The sequence below is a fragment of the Lactuca virosa genome, chromosome 1 (assembly GCF_052849685.1).
Source record: "Lactuca virosa cultivar CGN04683 chromosome 1, Lactuca_virosa_CGN04683_v6, whole genome shotgun sequence".
Taxonomy (NCBI): Eukaryota; Viridiplantae; Streptophyta; class Magnoliopsida; order Asterales; family Asteraceae; genus Lactuca; species Lactuca virosa.
This window is the reverse complement of record NC_136426.1, coordinates 45439900-45461488: the sequence shown is the minus strand read 5'-3', so window position 1 is coordinate 45461488 and position 21589 is coordinate 45439900.

The window sequence follows — 21589 nt, the reverse complement described above, 5'->3', positions numbered from 1 at the left end:
GGGTTGGGTCATCTGATCACCGGTTAATCTTGACCGTATCTAGTCTTGGCCGAGTCGAAAAATCCCAGACGCTATAATTCTCTATAACTCGCCAAAATGAATTCGGTTTGGCACGAATTGGACAAGGATAAAGGACCTTACAATATTAAAACCCGGTGACCGGGCCGTAATTCACCAACAACGGTGACGCAACCTCCGATAAAAACACATAACAACCTAAGCCGATGACTTGCGCTTACTAGGGCCACCAATTATACTTTGTTTTCTCATAATACGTCAAAAATGTCCTAAGAGCAACATATACATTTAATATGGGCATGCATCGTGTATAGTGACTTCAACGGTGTTTGGTTGTATTCGATCCCCAATGCATGGGTGCTTTTCTAAGGAGTTCATTTTATTGCATTTTCTTATGCTTGTTTCGGTTTCGTAAATGAAAGAATTTCTCCATACATGATACAAACTGCACTATTGGATCTGTAGTTTACAACTACTATCGACATACCCTCAAATGCATCAATAATAAGGGATTTAGAATGCACCTTAGCCAACTAACATATAGATCGGGGTCGTTAATGGGTCATGGCGTTCTTTGTTTGATCCTTTGGCTTGCATGTATCGTTTTGTAGGATGAGGTCTTGCTTCCTCGGCCCTTTATCAAGGCAACGTGGCTCGTTTTAAGCTCATCGTTCAAGGAATCCATGTAACACAGCCAGTTTTCAGGTCGCCATTCGATAAACAAAGACAACGTTTTCAAAATATCAAAAGGCCACATGGCTTGCTTTTAGGTCATCGTATGGCTTGCTTTCGGGTCGTCTTTCGAGAAAACGAGGCAACATGTTCTAGAAATCAAAGAATCGTTCGAGAAATAAAAAGGCTACGGGGGTAGTTTTCGGGTCGTAGTTTGATAATTCAAGGCAACATGTTCGAGTAATCAAGGCAACAAGGCTTGTTTTCAGGCCGTCGTTCAATAAAAAATCCAAGCGTTCAGGTCGTCGTTCGAGAAACATGGACAACATGTTGTAGAAATCAAAGGCGTTCCATAAATCAAGGCAACGGTGCTGGTTTTCAGTTAGTCGGTCGAAAAACCAAGGAAACATGTTCGAGGTTTCAAGGCAACAAGGCTAGTTTTCTTGTCTTCGTTCCGTAAATCAAGGCGTCGGGGATAGTTTTAAGGTTGTTGTTTAAGAAAATCAAGACAACATGTTTTAAAAGTCATGGCAACGAGGGAAGATTTTAGGACACCGTTCGTCAGATCAAGGCAACACACCGGCTTTCAGCCGTCGTCCGAAAAAGGCCACCAACATTTTACTTAAACCGAAGCATCGTTCGTGAAATCAAGGCAACGGGGCAAATTTTAAGTCCTTCATTCGAAAAACCAAGCCATCGGGTTCGAGATATCAAGGCAACATGGCTTGTTTTTCAGGTCTTCGTTCGAAAAATCAAGGCAATGGGCATTGCTCTCCGCTCGTCATTCGAGATACCAAGACATCATGTTCTAGAAACCAAGGCCACAAGGCTAGTTTTCAGGTCATCATTCTAAAAATCAAGGCAACAACAATAAAGGCAACAGGCCTAGTTTCAAGGTCATCGTTCAATATATCTAAGCAACAAGTTCGAATAATCAAGGCAACAAGGCTAGTTTTCACGTCGTCGTTCGAGCAAACAAGGCAACATGTTGGGGTGGGCTTCGTTCACGGTTCATTGGGCTTGCCTTGTCGGTGCTCGATGGTGGCTTCGTCGCCATGGTCCCACTATATATACATCAAGGCAATGGGGATAGCAATCAGGCTTCCGTTTGAGATATCAAGACAACATGTCCTAGAATTCAAGGCCGCAAGGCTAGTTTTCAGGTCATCGTTCTAAAAATCAAGCCAACATTTCAAGAAATCAAGGCAACAGACACTGGTTTCCCCGAGGATGCATATTTTTTAGTATGCGCACGACGTCGGGGGAAATCAAGGCACCGTGGCTAGTTTTCCGGTCATCGTTCAAGAAATCAAGGCAACGAGGCTAGTTTTGAGGTCATCATGGCATGTTTTCAAGGCAACGTGTTCGAGTATTCAGGGCAACGATGCAAGTTTCCAGGTCGTCGTTAGAGATAACAAGGCAACGTGTTCCAGCAATCAAGGTAACGAGGCTAGTTTCCAAGTCGTCGTTCAAGAAATAAAGGGAACGGGGCTAGTTTTCAGGACATCGTTCGACATATCAAGGCAACGTGTTGGACAAATCAAGGCAACATGGAACTAGTTAACAAGGCAACGTGTTGGGGGAGGCATCTTTCAAGGCCATCGTTCGACAAATCTAGGCAGCAGTGTCACCAGGTCATCATTCGAAAAATTAATGCAACAAGTTCGAGTAATCAATATATACCTCAAGGCAATGTGGATAGCTCCCCAGTTCTCCAAGAGGCTAGTCTTCAGGTCATCGTTCAAAAAATCAAGGCAACAAGCTCAAGGCAATAGGGCTAGTTTCAAGGTCGTCGTTCAAAAAATCTAGGGAACAATGCTAGTCATCAGGTCATCGTTCGACAAAATTAAGGCACACGAATAATGTATGTTTCAATAAAAAAATTTTGCTTTTGGTCCGCAATTACCCGGGGACCGCAGCTTCGACACTTGTACACACACACTACCGAACTTTAACTTTCGAATTGGCAAAAACCCATTCAATGAAAGTTGCTCGAAATCATTGCTCGAAATCATTGATTTACCTGGTAAATTTTCTTTCGTGATCGAGAAAATGTGCATGGATTTCGAGGTACCGATCAAGATGTGATTTTGGCTAACTTTCATCGGGTTGGGTCGTCATTGGTCACCGGGTGGTCTTGTACTTCCGAATTAGCAAAAACCCATTGAATGAAAGCTGCTCGGAAACCTTGATTTACACGGCAAAATTTCTTTCATGATCGAGAAAATGTGCACGGATTTCGAGTTACCGAGCAAAATGCGATTTTGGCTAACTTTCACCGCGTTGTGTCATCTTTGGTCACCGGGCGATCCTGTACTTCCGAATTACCGAAAACCCATTGAACGAAAGTTGCTCGAAATCATTGATTTACCTGGTAAGTTTTCCTTCGTGATCCATAAAATGTGCACGGATTTCGAGTTACCGAGCAAGATGTGATTTTGGCTAACTTTCATCGGGTTGGGTCATCTTTGGTCACCGGGTGGTCTTGTACTTCCGATTTAGCAAAAACCCATTGAATGAAAGTTGTTCGAAATCATTGATTTGCCTAGAAAAATTTCTTTTCGTGGTCGAGGAAATGTGCATGGATTTCGAGTTGTCGAGCAAAATTTGATTTTGGCCGGGTTTCATGGGGTTGGGTCATCTGATCACCGGTTAATCTTGACCGTATCTAGTCTTGGCCGAGTCGAAAAATCCCAGATGCTATAATACTCTATAACTCGCCAAAATGAAGTCGGTTTGGCACGAATTGGACAAGGATAAAGGACCTTACAATAATAAAACCCGGTGACCGGGCCGTAATTCACCAACAACGGTGACACAACCTCCGATAAAAACACATAACAACCTAAGCCGATGACTTGCGCTTGCTAGGGCCACCAATTATACTTTGTTTTCTCATAAGACGTCAAAAATGTCCAAAGAGCAACATATACTCATTTAATATGGGCATGCATCGTGTATAGTGACTTCGACGGTGTTTGGTTGTATTCGAACCCCAATGCATGGGTGCTTTTCTAAGGAGTTCATTTTGTTGAATTTTCTTATGCTTGTTTCGGTTTCGTAAATGAAAGAATTTCTCCGTACAAGATACAAACTGCACTATTGGATCTGTAATTTACAACTACTATCGACATACCCTCAAATGCATCAATAATAAGGGATTTAGAATGCACCTTAGCCAACTAACATATAGATCGGGGTCGTTAATGGGTCATGGCGTTCTTCGTTTGATCCTTTGGCTTGCATGTATCGTTTTGTAGGATGAGGTCTTGCTTCCTCGGCCCTTTATCAAGGCAACGTGGCTCGTTTTAAGCTCCTCGTTCAAGGAATCAATGCAACACGGCCGGTTTTTCAGGTCGCCATTCGATAAACAAAGACAACGTTTTCAAAATATCAAAAGGCCACATGGCTTGCTTTTAGGTCATCGTATGGCTTGCTTTCGGGTCGTCTTTCGAGAAAAAGAGGCAACATGTTCTAGAAATCAAAGAATCGTTCGAGAAATAAAAAGGCTACGGGGGTAGTTTTCGGGTCGTAGTTTGATAATTCAAGGCAACATGTTCGAGTAATCAAGGCAACAAGGCTTGTTTTCAGGCCGTCGTTCAATAAAAAATCCAAGCGTTCAGGTCGTCGTTCGAGAAACACGGACAACATGTTGTAGAAATCAAAGGCGTTCCATAAATCTAGGCAACGGTGCTGGTTTTCAGTTAGTCGGTCGAAAAACCAAGGAAACATGTTCGAGGTTTCAAGGCAACAAGGCTAGTTTTCTTGTCTTCGTTCCGTAAATCAAGGCAACGGGGATAGTTTTAAGGTTGTTGTTTAAGAAAATCAAGACAACATGTTTTAAAAGCCATGGCAACGAGGGAAGATTTTAGGACACCGTTCGTCAGATCAAGGCAACACGCCAGCTTTCAGCCGTCGCCCGAAAAAGTCTGCCAACATTTTACTTAAACCGAAGCATCGTTAGTGAAATCAAGGCAACGGGGCAAATTTTAAGTCCTTCATTCGAAAAACCAAGCCATCGGGTTCGAGATATCAAAACAACATGGCTTGCTTTTCAGGTCTTCGTTCGAAAAATCAAGGCAATGGGCATTGCTCTCCGCTCGTCATTCGAGATACCAAGACATCATGTTCTAGAAACCAAGGCCACAAGGCTAGTTTTCAGGTCATCATTCTAAAAATCAAGGCAACAACAATAAAGGCAACAGGCCTAGTTTCAAGGTCATTGTTCAATATATCTAAGCAACAAGTTCGAATAATCAAGGCAACAAGGCTAGTTTTCACGTCGTCGTTCGAGCAAACAAGGCAACATGTTGGGGTGGGCTTCGTTCACGGTTCATTGGGCTTGCCTTGTCGGTGCTCGATGGTGGCTTCGTCGCCATGGTCCCACTATATATACATCAAGGCAATGGGGATAGCAATCAGGCTTCCGTTTGAGATATCAAGACAACATGTCCTAGAATTCAAGGCCGCAAGGCTAGTTTTCAGGTCATCGTTCTAAAAATCAAGCCAACATGTTCAAGAAATCAAGGCAACAGACACTGGTTTCCCCGAGGATGCATATTTTTTAGTATGCGCACGACGTCGGGGGAAATCAAGGCACCGTGGCTAGTTTTCCGGTCATCGTTCAAGAAATCAAGGCAACGAGGCTAGTTTTGAGGTCATCATGGCATGTTTTCAAGGCAACGTGTTCGAGTATTCAGGGCAACGATGCAAGTTTCCAGGTCGTCGTTAGAGATAACAAGGCAACGTGTTCCAGCAATCAAGGTAACGAGGCTAGTTTCCAAGTCGTCGTTCAAGAAATAAAGGGAACGGGGCTAGTTTTCAGGACATCGTTCGACATATCAAGGCAACGTGTTGGACAAATCAAGGCAACATGGAACTAGTTAACAAGGCAACGTGTTGGGGGAGGCATCTTTCAAGGCCATCGTTCGACAAATCTAGGCAGCAGTGTCACCAGGTCATCGTTCGAAAAATTAATGCAACAAGTTCGAGTAATCAATATATACCTCAAGGCAATGTGGATAGCTCCCCAGTTCTCCAAGAGGCTAGTCTTCAGGTCATCGTTCAAAAAATCAAGGCAACAAGCTCAAGGCAATAGGGCTAGTTTCAAGGTCGTCGTTCAAAAAATCTAGGGAACAATGCTAGTCATCAGGTCATCGTTCGACAAAATTAAGGCACACGAATAATGTATGTTTCAATAAAAAAATTTTGCTTTTGGTCCGCAATTACCCGGGGACCGCAGCTTCGACACTTGTACACACACACTACCGAACTTTAACTTTCGAATTGGCAAAAACCCATTCAATGAAAGTTGCTCGAAATCATTGATTTACCTGGTAAATTTTCTTTCGTGATCGAGAAAATGTGCATGGATTTCGAGGTACCGATCAAGATGTGATTTTGGCTAACTTTCATCGGGTTGGGTCGTCATTGGTCACCGGGTGGTCTTGTACTTCCGAATTAGCAAAAACCCATTGAATGAAAGCTGCTCGGAAACCTTGATTTACACGGCAAAATTTCTTTCATGATCAAGAAAATGTGCACGGATTTCGAGTTACCGAGCAAAATGCGATTTTGGCTAACTTTCACCGCGTTGTGTCATCTTTGGTCACCGGGCGATCCTGTACTTCCGAATTACCGAAAACCCATTGAACGAAAGTTGCTCGAAATCATTGATTTACCTGGTAAGTTTTCCTTCGTGATCCATAAAATGTGCACGGATTTCGAGTTACCGAGCAAGATGTGATTTTGGCTAACTTTCATCGGGTTGGGTCATCTTTGGTCACCGGGTGGTCTTGTACTTCCGATTTAGCAAAAACCCATTGAATGAAAGTTCTTCGAAATCATTGATTTGCCTAGAAAAATTTCTTTCGTGGTCGAGGAAATGTGCATGGATTTCGAGTTGTCGAGCAAAATTTGATTTTGGCCAGGTTTCATGGGGTTGGGTCATCTGATCACCGGTTAATCTTGACCGTATCTAGTCTTGGCCGAGTCGAAAAATCCCAGACGCTATAATTCTCTATAACTCGCCAAAATGAAGTCGGTTTGGCACGAATTGGACAAGGATAAAGGACCTTACAATAATAAAACCCGGTGATCGGGCCGTAATTCACCAACAACGGTGACGCAACCTCCGATAAAAACACATAACAACCTAAGCCGATGACTTGCGCTTACTAGGGCCACCAATTATACTTTGTTTTCTCATAAGACGTCAAAAATGTCCAAAGAGCAACATATACTCATTTAATGTGGGCATGCATCGTGTATAGTGACTTCGACGGTGTTTGGGTGTATTCGAACCCCAATGCATGGGTGCTTTTCTAAGGAGTTCATTTTGTTGCATTTTCTTATGCTTGTTTCGGTTTCGTAAATGAAAGAATTTTTCCGTACAAGATACAAACTGCACTATTGGATCTGTAATTTACAACTACTATCGACATACCCTCAAATGCATCAATAATAAGGGATTTAGAATGCACCTTAGCCAACTAACATATAGATCGGGGTCGTTAATGGGTCATAGCGTTCTTCGTTTGATCCTTTGGCTTGCATGTATCGTTTTGTAGGATGAGGTCTTGCTTCCTCGGCCCTTTATCAAGGCAACGTGGCTCGTTTTAAGCTCATCGTTCAAGGAATCAATGCAACACGGCCAGTTTTTTAGGTCGCCATTCGATAAACAAAGACAATGTTTTAAAAATATCAAAAGGCCACATGGCTTGCTTTTAGGTCCTCGTATGGCTTGCTTTCGGGTCGTCTTTCGAGAAAACGAGGCAACATGTTCTAGAAATCAAAGAATCGTTCGAGAAATAAAAAGGCTACGGGGGTAGTTTTCGGGTCGTAGTTTGATAATTCAAGGCAACATGTTCGAGTAATCAAGGCAACAAGGCTTGTTTTCAGGCCGTCGTTCAATAAAAAATCCAAGCGTTCAGGTCGTCGTTCGAGAAACACGGACAACATGTTGTAGAAATCAAAGGCGTTCCATAAATCAAGGCAACAATGCTGGTTTTCAGTTAGTCGGTCGAAAAACCAAGGAAACATGTTCGAGGTTTCAAGGCAACAAGGCTAGTTTTCTTGTCTTCGTTCCGTAAATCAAGGCATCGGGGATAGTTTTAAGGTTGTTGTTTAAGAAAATCAAGACAACATGTTTTAAAAGTCATGGCAACGAGGGAAGATTTTAGGACACCGTTCGTCAGATCAAGGCAACACGCCAGCTTTCAGCCGTCGTCCGAAAAAGGCCGCCAACATTTTACTTAAACCGAAGCATCATTCGTGAAATCAAGGCAACGGGGCAAATTTTAAGTCCTTCATTCGAAAAACCAAGCCATCGGGTTCGAGATATCAAGGCAACATGGCTTGCTTTTCAGGTCTTCGTTCGAAAAATCAAGGCAATGGGCATTGCTCTCCGCTCGTCATTCGAGATACCAAGACATCATGTTCTAGAAACCAAGGCCAAGGCTAGTTTTCAGATCATCATTCTAAAAATCAAGGCAACAACAATAAAGGCAACAAGCCTAGTTTCATGGTCATCGTTCAATATATCTAAGCAACAAGTTCGAATAATCAAGGCAACAAGGCTAGTTTTCACGTCGTCGTTCGAGCAAACAAGGCAACATGTTGGGGTGGGCTTCGTTCACGGTTCATTGGGCTTGCCTTGTCGGTGCTCGATGGTGGCTTCGTCGCCATGGTCCCCCTATATATACATCAAGGCAATGGGGATAGCAATCAGGCTTCCGTTTGAGATATCAAGACAACATGTCCTAGAATTCAAGGCCGCAAGGCTAGTTTTCAGGTCATCGTTCTAAAAATCAAGCCAACATGTTCAAGAAATCAAGGCAACAGACACTGGTTTCCCCGAGGATGCATATTTTTTAGTATGCGCACGACGTCGGGGGAAATCAAGGCACCGTGGCTAGTTTTCCGGTCATCGTTCAAGAAATCAAGGCAGCGAGGCTAGTTTTGAGGTCATCATGGCATGTTTTCAAGGCAACGTGTTCGAGTATTCAGGGCAACGATGCAAGTTTCCTGGTCGTCGTTAGAGATAACAAGGCAACGTGTTCCAGCAATCAAGGTAACAAGGCTAGTTTCCAAGTCGTCGTTCAAGAAATAAAGGGAACGGGGCTAGTTTTCAGGACATCGTTCGACATATCAAGGCAACGTGTTGGACAAATCAAGGCAACATGGAACTAGTTAACAAGGCAACGTGTAGGGGGAGGCATCTTTCAAGGCCATCGTTCGACAAATCTAGGCAGCAGGGCTTGTCACCAGGTCATCGTTCGAAAAATTAATGCAACAAGTTCGAGTAATCAATATATACCTCAAGGCAATGTGGATAGCTCCCCAGTTCTCCAAGAGGCTAGTCTTCAGGTCATCGTTCAAAAAATCAAGGCAACAAGCTCAAGGCAATAGGGCTAGTTTCAAGGTCGTCGTTCAAAAAATCTAGGGAACAATGCTAGTTAGCAGGTCATCGTTCGACAAAATTAAGGCACACGAATAATGTATGTTTCAATAAAAAAAATTTGCTTTTGGTCCGTAATTACCCGGGGACCGCAGCTTCGACACTTGTACACACACACTACCGAACTTTAACTTTCGAATTGGCAAAAACCCATTCAATGAAAGTTGCTCGAAATCATTGATTTACCTGGTAAATTTTCTTTCGTGATCGAGAAAATGTGCACGGATTTCGAGGTACCGATCAAGATGTGATTTTGGCTAACTTTCATGGGTTGGGTCGTCATTGGTCACCGGGTGGTCTTGTACTTCCGAATTAGCAAAAACCCATTGAATGAAAGCTGCTCGGAAACCTTGATTTACACGGCAACATTTCTTTCATGATCGAGAAAATGTGCACGGATTTCGAGTTACCGAGCAAAATGCGATTTTGGCTAACTTTCACCGCGTTGTGTCATCTTTGGTCACCGGGCGATCCTGTACTTCCGAATTACCGAAAACCCATTGAACGAAAGTTGCTCGAAATCATTGATTTACCTGGTAAGTTTTCCTTCGTGATCCATAAAATGTGCACGGATTTCGAGTTACCGAGCACGATGTGATTTTGGCTAACTTTCATCGGGTTGGGTCATCTTTGGTCACCGGGTGGTCTTGTACTTCCGATTTAGCAAAAACCCATTGAATGAAAGTTGTTCGAAATCATTGATTTGCCTAGAAAAATTTCTTTTCGTGGTCGAGGAAATGTGCATGGATTTCGAGTTGTCGAGCAAAATTTGATTTTGGCCAGGTTTCATGGGGTTAGGTCATCTGATCACCGGTTAATCTTGACCGTATCTAGTCTTGGTCGAGTCGAAAAATCCCAGACGCTATAATACTCTATAACTCGCCAAAATGAAGTCGGTTTGGCACGAATTAGACAAGGATAAAGGACCTTACAATAATAAAACCCGGTGACCGGGCCGTAATTCACCAACAACGGTGACGCAACCTCCGATAAAAACACATAACAACCTAAGCCGATGACTTGCGCTTACTAGGGCCACCAATTATACTTTGTTTTCTCATAAGACGTCAAAAATGTCCAAAGAGCAACATATACGCATCTAATATGGGCATGCATCGTGTATATTGACTTCGACGGTGTTTGGTTGTATTCGAACCCCAATGCATGGGTGCTTTTCTAAGGAGTTCATTTTGTTGCATTTTCTTATGCTTGTTTCGGTTTCGTAAATGAAAGAATTTTTCCATACAAGATACAAACTGCACTATTGGATCTGTAATTTACAACTACTATCGACATACCCTCAAATGCATCAATAATAAGGGATTTAGAATGCACCTTAGCCAACTAACATATAGATCGGGGTCGTTAATGGGTCATGGCGTTCTTCGTTTGATCCTTTGGCTTGCATGTATCGTTTTGTAGGATGAGGTCTTGCTTCCTCGGCCCTTTATCAAGGCAACGTGGCTCGTTTTAAGCTCATCGTTCAAGGAATCAATGCAACACGGCCAATTTTTTAGGTCGCCATTCGATAAACAAAGACAATGTTTTAAAAATATCAAAAGGCCACATGGCTTGCTTTTAGGTCCTCGTATGGCTTGCTTTCGGGTCGTCTTTCGAGAAAACGAGGCAACATGTTCTAGAAATCAAAGAATCGTTCGAGAAATAAAAAGGCTACGGGGGTAGTTTTCGGGTCGTAGTTTGATAATTCAAGGCAACATGTTCGAGTAATCAAGGCAACAAGGCTTGTTTTCAGGCCGTCGTTCAATAAAAAATCCAAGCGTTCAGGTCGTCGTTCGAGAAACACGGACAACATGTTGTAGAAATCAAAGGCGTTCCATAAATCAAGGCAACAATGCTGGTTTTCAGTTAGTCGGTTGAAAAACCAAGGAAACATGTTCGAGGTTTCAAGGCAACAAGGCTAGTTTTCTTGTCTTCGTTCCGTAAATCAAGGCATCGGGGATAGTTTTAAGGTTGTTGTTTAAGAAAATCAAGACAACATGTTTTAAAAGTCATGGCAACGAGGGAAGATTTTAGGACACCGTTCGTCAGATCAAGGCAACACGCCAGCTTTCAGCCGTCGTCCGAAAAAGGCCGCCAACATTTTACTTAAACCGAAGCATCATTCGTGAAATCAAGGCAACGGGGCAAATTTTAAGTCCTTCATTCGAAAAACCAAGCCATCGGGTTCGAGATATCAAGGCAACATGGCTTGCTTTTCAGGTCTTCGTTCGAAAAATCAAGGCAATGGGCATTGCTCTCCGCTCGTCATTCGAGATACCAAGACATCATGTTCTAGAAACCAAGGCCAAGGCTAGTTTTCAGATCATCATTCTAAAAATCAAGGCAACAACAATAAAGGCAACAAGCCTAGTTTCATGGTCATCGTTCAATATATCTAAGCAACAAGTTCGAATAATCAAGGCAACAAGGCTAGTTTTCACGTCGTCGTTCGAGCAAACAAGGCAACATGTTGGGGTGGGCTTCGTTCACGGTTCATTGGGCTTGCCTTGTCGGTGCTCGATGGTGGCTTCGTCGCCATGGTCCCCCTATATATACATCAAGGCAATGGGGATAGCAATCAGGCTTCCGTTTGAGATATCAAGACAACATGTCCTAGAATTCAAGGCCGCAAGGCTAGTTTTCAGGTCATCGTTCTAAAAATCAAGCCAACATGTTCAAGAAATCAAGGCAACAGACACTGGTTTCCCCGAGGATGCATATTTTTTAGTATGCGCACGACGTCGGGGGAAATCAAGGCACCGTGGCTAGTTTTCCGGTCATCGTTCAAGAAATCAAGGCAGCGAGGCTAGTTTTGAGGTCATCATGGCATGTTTTCAAGGCAACGTGTTCGAGTATTCAGGGCAACGATGCAAGTTTCCTGGTCGTCGTTAGAGATAACAAGGCAACGTGTTCCAGCAATCAAGGTAACAAGGCTAGTTTCCAAGTCGTCGTTCAAGAAATAAAGGGAACGGGGCTAGTTTTCAGGACATCGTTCGACATATCAAGGCAACGTGTTGGACAAATCAAGGCAACATGGAACTAGTTAACAAGGCAACGTGTAGGGGGAGGCATCTTTCAAGGCCATCGTTCGACAAATCTAGGCAGCAGGGCTTGTCACCAGGTCATCGTTCGAAAAATTAATGCAACAAGTTCGAGTAATCAATATATACCTCAAGGCAATGTGGATAGCTCCCCAGTTCTCCAAGAGGCTAGTCTTCAGGTCATCGTTCAAAAAATCAAGGCAACAAGCTCAAGGCAATAGGGCTAGTTTCAAGGTCGTCGTTCAAAAAATCTAGGGAACAATGCTAGTTAGCAGGTCATCGTTCGACAAAATTAAGGCACACGAATAATGTATGTTTCAATAAAAAAAATTTGCTTTTGGTCCGTAATTACCCGGGGACCGCAGCTTCGACACTTGTACACACACACTACCGAACTTTAACTTTCGAATTGGCAAAAACCCATTCATGAAAGTTGCTCGAAATCATTGATTTACCTGGTAAATTTTCTTTCGTGATCGAGAAAATGTGCACGGATTTCGAGGTACCGATCAAGATGTGATTTTGGCTAACTTTCATGGGTTGGGTCGTCATTGGTCACCGGGTGGTCTTGTACTTCCGAATTAGCAAAAACCCATTGAATGAAAGCTGCTCGGAAACCTTGATTTACACGGCAACATTTCTTTCATGATCGAGAAAATGTGCACGGATTTCGAGTTACCGAGCAAAATGCGATTTTGGCTAACTTTCACCGCGTTGTGTCATCTTTGGTCACCGGGCGATCCTGTACTTCCGAATTACCGAAAACCCATTGAACGAAAGTTGCTCGAAATCATTGATTTACCTGGTAAGTTTTCCTTCGTGATCCATAAAATGTGCACGGATTTCGAGTTACCGAGCACGATGTGATTTTGGCTAACTTTCATCGGGTTGGGTCATCTTTGGTCACCGGGTGGTCTTGTACTTCCGATTTAGCAAAAACCCATTGAATGAAAGTTGTTCGAAATCATTTATTTGCCTAGAAAAATTTCTTTTCGTGGTCGAGGAAATGTGCATGGATTTCGAGTTGTCGAGCAAAATTTGATTTTGGCCAGGTTTCATGGGGTTAGGTCATCTGATCACCGGTTAATCTTGACCGTATCTAGTCTTGGTCGAGTCGAAAAATCCCAGACGCTATAATACTCTATAACTCGCCAAAATGAAGTCGGTTTGGCACGAATTAGACAAGGATAAAGGACCTTACAATAATAAAACCCGGTGACCGGGCCGTAATTCACCAACAACGGTGACGCAACCTCCGATAAAAACACATAACAACCTAAGCCGATGACTTGCGCTTACTAGGGCCACCAATTATACTTTGTTTTCTCATAAGACGTCAAAAATGTCCAAAGAGCAACATATACGCATCTAATATGGGCATGCATCGTGTATATTGACTTCGACGGTGTTTGGTTGTATTCGAACCCCAATGCATGGGTGCTTTTCTAAGGAGTTCATTTTGTTGCATTTTCTTATGCTTGTTTCGGTTTCGTAAATGAAAGAATTTTTCCATACAAGATACAAACTGCACTATTGGATCTGTAATTTACAACTACTATCGACATACCCTCAAATGCATCAATAATAAGGGATTTAGAATGCACCTTAGCCAACTAACATATAGATCGGGGTCGTTAATGGGTCATGGCGTTCTTCGTTTGATCCTTTGGCTTGCATGTATCGTTTTGTAGGATGAGGTCTTGCTTCCTCGGCCCTTTATTAAGGAAACGTGGCTCGTTTTAAGCTCATCGTTCAAGGAATCAATGCAACACGGCCAGTTTTTTAGGTCGTCATTCGATAAACAAAGACAACGTTTTCAAAATATCAAAAGGCCACATGGCTTGTTTTTAGGTCCTCGTATGGCTTGCTTTCGGGTCGTCTTTCGAGAAAACGAGGCAACATGTTCTAGAAATCAAAGAATCGTTCGAGAAATAAAAAGGCTACGGGGGTAGTTTTCGGGTCGTAGTTTGATAATTCAAGGCAACATGTTCGAGTAATCAAGGCAACAAGGCTTGTTTTCAGGCCGTCGTTCAATAAAAAATCCAAGCGTTCAGGTCGTCGTTCGAGAAACACGGACAACATGTTGTAGAAATCAAAGGCGTTCCATAAATCAAGGCAACGGTGTTGGTTTTCAGTTAGTCGGTCGAAAAACCAAGGAAACATGTTCGAGGTTTCAAGGCAACAAGGCTAGTTTTCTTGTCTTCGTTCCGTAAATCAAGGCATCGGGGATAGTTTTAAGGTTGTTGTTTAAGAAAATCAAGACAACATGTTTTAAAAGTCATGGCAACGAGGGAAGATTTTAGGACACCGTTCGTCAGATCAAGGCAACACGCCAGCCTTCAGCCGTCGTCCGAAAAAGGCCGCCAACATTTTACTTAAACCGAAGCATCGTTCGTGAAATCAAGGCAACAAGGCAAATTTTAAGTCCTTCATTCGACAAACCAAGCCATCGGGTTCGAGATATCAAGGCAACATGGCTTGCTTTTCAGGTCTTCGTTCGAAAAATCAAGGCAATGGGCATTGCTCTCCGCTCGTCATTCGAGATACCAAGACATCATGTTCTAGAAACCAAGGCCACAAGGCTAGTTTTCAGGTCATCATTCTAAAAATCAAGGCAACAACAATAAAGGCAACATGCCTAGTTTCAAGGTCATCGTTCAATATATCTAAACAACAAGTTCGAATAATCAAGGCAACAAGGCTAGTTTTCACGTCGTCGTTCTAGCAAACAAGGCAACATGTTGGGGTGGGCTTCGTTCACGGTTCATTGGGCTTGCCTTGTCGGTGCTCGATGGTGGCTTCGTCGCCATGGTCCCCCTATATATACATCAAGGCAATGGGGATAGCAATTAGGCTTCCGTTTGAGATATCAAGACAACATGTCCTAGAATTCAAGGCAGCAAGGCTAGTTTTCAGGTCATCGTTCTAAAAATCAAGCCAACATGTTCAAGAAATCAAGGCAACAGACACTGGTTTCCCCGAGGATGCATATTTTTTAGTATGCGCACGACGTCGGGGGAAATCAAGGCACCGTGGCTAGTTTTCCGGTCATCGTTCAAGAAATCAAGGCAGCGAGGCTAGTTTTGAGGTCATCATGGCATGTTTTCAAGGCAACGTGTTCGAGTATTCAGGGCAACGATGCAAGTTTCCAGGTCGTCGTTAGAGATAACAAGGCAACGTGTTCCAGCAATCAAGGTAACGAGGCTAGTTTCCAAGTCGTCGTTCAAGAAATAAAGGGAACGGGGCTAGTTTTCAGGACATCGTTCGACATATCAAGGCAACGTGTTGGACAAATCAACGCAACATGGAACTAGTTAACAAGGCAACGTGTTGGGGGAGGCATCTTTCAAGGCCATCGTTCGACAAATCTAGGCAGCAGGGCTTGTCACCAGGTCATCGTTCGAAAAATTAATGCAACAAGTTCGAGTAATCAATATATACCTCAAGGCAATGTGGATAGCTCCCCAGTTCTCCAAGAGGCTAGTCTTCAGGTCATCGTTCAAAAAATCAAGGCAACAAGCTCAAGGCAATAGGGCTAGTTTCAAGGTCGTCGTTCAAAAAATCTAGGGAACAATGCTAGTTAGCAGGTCATCGTTCGACAAAATTAAGGCACACGAATAATGTATGTTTCAATAAAAAAAATTTGCTTTTGGTCCGTAATTACCCGGGGACCGCAGCTTCGACACTTGTACACACACACTACCGAACTTTAACTTTCGAATTGGCAAAAACCCATTCAATGAAAGTTGCTCGAAATCATTGATTTACCTGGTAAATTTTCTTTCGTGATCGAGAAAATGTGCACGGATTTCGAGGTACCGATCAAGATGTGATTTTGGCTAACTTTCATGGGTTGGGTCGTCATTGGTCACCGGGTGGTCTTGTACTTCCGAATTAGCAAAAACCCATTGAATGAAAGCTGCTCGGAAACCTTGATTTACACGGCAACATTTCTTTCATGATCGAGAAAATGTGCACGGATTTCGAGTTACCGAGCAAAATGCGATTTTGGCTAACTTTCACCGCGTTGTGTCATCTTTGGTCACCGGGCGATCCTGTACTTCCGAATTACCGAAAACCCATTGAACGAAAGTTGCTCGAAATCATTGATTTACCTGGTAAGTTTTCCTTCGTGATCCATAAAATGTGCACGGATTTCGAGTTACCGAGCACGATGTGATTTTGGCTAACTTTCATCGGGTTGGGTCATCTTTGGTCACCGGGTGGTCTTGTACTTCCGATTTAGCAAAAACCCATTGAATGAAAGTTGTTCGAAATCATTGATTTGCCTAGAAAAATTTCTTTTCGTGGTCGAGGAAATGTGCATGGATTTCGAGTTGTCGAGCAAAATTTGATTTTGGCCAGGTTTCATGGGGTTAGGTCATCTGATCACCGGTTAATCTTGACCGTATCTAGTCTTGGTCGAGTCGAAAAATCCCAGACGCTATAATACTCTATAACTCGCCAAAATGAAGTCGGTTTGGCACGAATTAGACAAGGATAAAGGACCTTACAATAATAAAACCCGGTGACCGGGCCGTAATTCACCAACAACGGTGACGCAACCTCCGATAAAAACACATAACAACCTAAGCCGATGACTTGCGCTTACTAGGGCCACCAATTATACTTTGTTTTCTCATAAGACGTCAAAAATGTCCAAAGAGCAACATATACGCATCTAATATGGGCATGCATCGTGTATATTGACTTCGACGGTGTTTGGTTGTATTCGAACCCCAATGCATGGGTGCTTTTCTAAGGAGTTCATTTTGTTGCATTTTCTTATGCTTGTTTCGGTTTCGTAAATGAAAGAATTTTTCCATACAAGATACAAACTGCACTATTGGATCTGTAATTTACAACTACTATCGACATACCCTCAAATGCATCAATAATAAGGGATTTAGAATGCACCTTAGCCAACTAACATATAGATCGGGGTCGTTAATGGGTCATGGCGTTCTTCGTTTGATCCTTTGGCTTGCATGTATCGTTTTGTAGGATGAGGTCTTGCTTCCTCGGCCCTTTATTAAGGAAACGTGGCTCGTTTTAAGCTCATCGTTCAAGGAATCAATGCAACACGGCCAGTTTTTTAGGTCGTCATTCGATAAACAAAGACAACGTTTTCAAAATATCAAAAGGCCACATGGCTTGTTTTTAGGTCCTCGTATGGCTTGCTTTCGGGTCGTCTTTCGAGAAAACGAGGCAACATGTTCTAGAAATCAAAGAATCGTTCGAGAAATAAAAAGGCTACGGGGGTAGTTTTCGGGTCGTAGTTTGATAATTCAAGGCAACATGTTCGAGTAATCAAGGCAACAAGGCTTGTTTTCAGGCCGTCGTTCAATAAAAAATCCAAGCGTTCAGGTCGTCGTTCGAGAAACACGGACAACATGTTGTAGAAATCAAAGGCGTTCCATAAATCAAGGCAACGGTGTTGGTTTTCAGTTAGTCGGTCGAAAAACCAAGGAAACATGTTCGAGGTTTCAAGGCAACAAGGCTAGTTTTCTTGTCTTCGTTCCGTAAATCAAGGCATCGGGGATAGTTTTAAGGTTGTTGTTTAAGAAAATCAAGACAACATGTTTTAAAAGTCATGGCAACGAGGGAAGATTTTAGGACACCGTTCGTCAGATCAAGGCAACACGCCAGCCTTCAGCCGTCGTCCGAAAAAGGCCGCCAACATTTTACTTAAACCGAAGCATCGTTCGTGAAATCAAGGCAACAAGGCAAATTTTAAGTCCTTCATTCGAAAAACCAAGCCATCGGGTTCGAGATATCAAGGCAACATGGCTTGCTTTTCAGGTCTTCGTTCGAAAAATCAAGGCAATGGGCATTGCTCTCCGCTCGTCATTCGAGATACCAAGACATCATGTTCTAGAAACCAAGGCCACAAGGCTAGTTTTCAGGTCATCATTCTAAAAATCAAGGCAACAACAATAAAGGCAACATGCCTAGTTTCAAGGTCATCGTTCAATATATCTAAACAACAAGTTCGAATAATCAAGGCAACAAGGCTAGTTTTCACGTCGTCGTTCTAGCAAACAAGGCAACATGTTGGGGTGGGCTTCGTTCACGGTTCATTGGGCTTGCCTTGTCGGTGCTCGATGGTGGCTTCGTCGCCATGGTCCCCCTATATATACATCAAGGCAATGGGGATAGCAATTAGGCTTCCGTTTGAGATATCAAGACAACATGTCCTAGAATTCAAGGCAGCAAGGCTAGTTTTCAGGTCATCGTTCTAAAAATCAAGCCAACATGTTCAAGAAATCAAGGCAACAGACACTGGTTTCCCCGAGGATGCATATTTTTTAGTATACGCACGACGTCGGGGGAAATCAAGGCACCGTGGCTAGTTTTCCGGTCATCGTTCAAGAAATCAAGGCAGCGAGGCTAGTTTTGAGGTCATCATGGCATGTTTTCAAGGCAACGTGTTCGAGTATTCAGGGCAACGATGCAAGTTTCCAGGTCGTCGTTAGAGATAACAAGGCAACGTGTTCCAGCAATCAAGGTAACGAGGCTAGTTTCCAAGTCGTCGTTCAAGAAATAAAGGGAACGGGGCTAGTTTTCAGGACATCGTTCGACATATCAAGGCAACGTGTTGGACAAATCAAGGCAACATGGAACTAGTTAACAAGGCAACGTGTTGGGGGAGGCATCTTTCAAGGCCATCGTTCGACAAATCTAGGTAGCAGGGCTTGTCACCAGGTCATCGTTCGAAAAATTAATGCAACAAGTTCGAGTAATCAATATATACCTCAAGGCAATGTGGATAGCTCCCCAGTTCTCCAAGAGGCTAGTCTTCAGGTCATCGTTCAAAAAATCAAGGCAACAAGCTCAAGGCAATAGGGCTAGTTTCAAGGTCGTCGTTCAAAAAATCTAGGGAACAATGCTAGTCATCAGGTCATCGTTCGACAAAATTAAGGCACAAGAATAATGTATGTTTCAATAAAAAAAATTTGCTTTTGGTCCGCAATTACCCGGGGACCGCAGCTTCGACACTTGTACACACACACTACCGAACTTTAACTTTCGAATTGGCAAAAACCCATTCAATGAAAGTTGCTCGAAATCATTGATTTACCTGGTAAATTTTCTTTCGTGATCGAGAAAATGTGCACGGATTTCGAGGTACCGATCAAGATGTGATTTTGGCTAACTTTCATCGGGTTGGGTCGTCATTGGTCACCGGGTGGTCTTGTACTTCCGAATTAGCAAAAACCCATTGAATGAAAGCTGCTCGGAAACCTTGATTTACACGGCAAAATTTCTTTCATGATCGAGAAAATGTGCACGGATTTCGAGTTACCGAGCAAAATGCGATTTTGGCTAACTTTCACCGCGTTGTGTCATCTTTGGTCACCGGGCGATCCTGTACTTCCTAATTACTGAAAACCCATTGAACGAAAGTTGCTCGAAATCATTGATTTACCTGGTAAGTTTTCCTTCGTGATCCATAAAATGTGCACGGATTTCGAGTTACCGAGCAAGATGTGATTTTGGCTAACTTTCATCGGGTTGGGTCATCTTTGGTCACCGGGTGGTCTTGTACTTCCGATTTAGCAAAAACCCACTGAATGAAAGTTGTTCGAAATCATTGATTTGCCTAGAAAAATTTCTTTTCGTGGTCGAGGAAATGTGCATGGATTTCGAGTTGTCGAGCAAAATTTGATTTTGGCCAGGCTTCATGGGGTTGGGTCATCTGATCACCGGTTAATCTTGACCGTATCTAGTCTTGGCCGAGTCGAAAAATCCCAGACGCTATAATACTCTATAACTCGCCAAAATGAAGTCGGTTTGGCACGAATTGGACAAGGATAAAGGACCTTACAATAATAAAACCCGGTGACCGGGCCGTAATTCACCAACAACGGTGACGCAACCTCCGATAAAAACACATAACAACCTAAGCCGATGACTTGCGCTTACTAGGGCCACCAATTATACTTTGTTTTCTCATAAGACGTCAAAAATGTCCAAAGAGCAACATATACTCATTTAATATGGGCATGCATCGTGTATAGTGACTTCGACGGTGTTTGGTTGTATTTGAACCCCAATGCATGGGTGCTTTTCTAAGGAGTTCATTTGTTGCATTTTCTTATGCTTGTTTCGGTTTCGTAAATGAAAGAATTTCTCCGTACAAGATACAAACTGCACTATTGGATCTGTAATTTACAACTACTATCGACATACCCTCAAATGCATCAATAATAAGGGATTTAGAATGCACCTTAGCCAACTAACATATAGATCGGGGTCGTTAATGGGTCATGGCGTTCTTCGTTTGATCCTTTGGCTTGCATGTATCGTTTTGTAGGATGAGGTCTTGCTTCCTCGGCCCTTTATCAAGGCAACGTGGCTCGTTTTAAGCTCATCGTTCAAGGAATCAATGTAACACGGCCGGTTTTTCAGGTCGCCATTCGATAAACAAAGACAACGTTTTCAAAATATCAAAAGGCCACATGGCTTGCTTTTAGGTCCTCGTATGGCTTGCTTTCGGGTCGTCTTTCGAGAAAACAAGGCAACATGTTCTAGAAATCAAAGAATCATTCGAGAAATAAAAAGGCTACGGGGGTAGTTTTCGGGTCGTAGTTGTTGGGTTTTGAGCATTCTAACACTCCTAAGTGTACATGCAACCCTAAATACCTTGGATCTATGTTTTCTCTATTATACATGCAAATATGATTATCCAAGGTATTATCCTAACTAGCATACCAAAACATTGATACTAGGATAATAAAATAGATAGAATACATACCTTGTTGTTGTTGCTTGACTCCATGAAGCTTGAGAGCCTAGTGCCCCAAGTGTGACACCTCAAATGGTTCACACAACATCATGAACTCTTGGAATAACCATGAGAAGAAGACATACATGTTCAAATTGGCTAGCCCTCAAAGTATGTATCACTAGTGCCAATTTCTTGAACTAAAGGGGTTCTTATATAGTGTGGCTATTAGGGTTACACCATGTAACTCATGACTTTACCCATTCCTTATGCTCCATGGGTTTTAACCTCCATGGAGTATCCATGGATCACCACATGGGTTAAACCCAACATAAAGGAATCTTGGATCATAAGCCCACATATATAAGAATGAATGATTTACACAATCAATCCCCATATATTTAATTAGTCTCCTTTTGATCACTAAATTAAGTCCAAATTAATTCTTGATCAATACTAATTAAATAACATGATTTCATATTAATATATTAGAACTTATAATATATTAATATGTCACAAAATGTCTTTTCCTCATAAACGGTCTATCCAAATGTTCCGATGCCATGCAACCCAAATGGACCATGCCGAGTCGGGTCAAGTACATACCAATTATAGTTATGGACTTAGACACTAATCCAACAGTCTCCCACTTGGATAAGTCTAAAACTATTA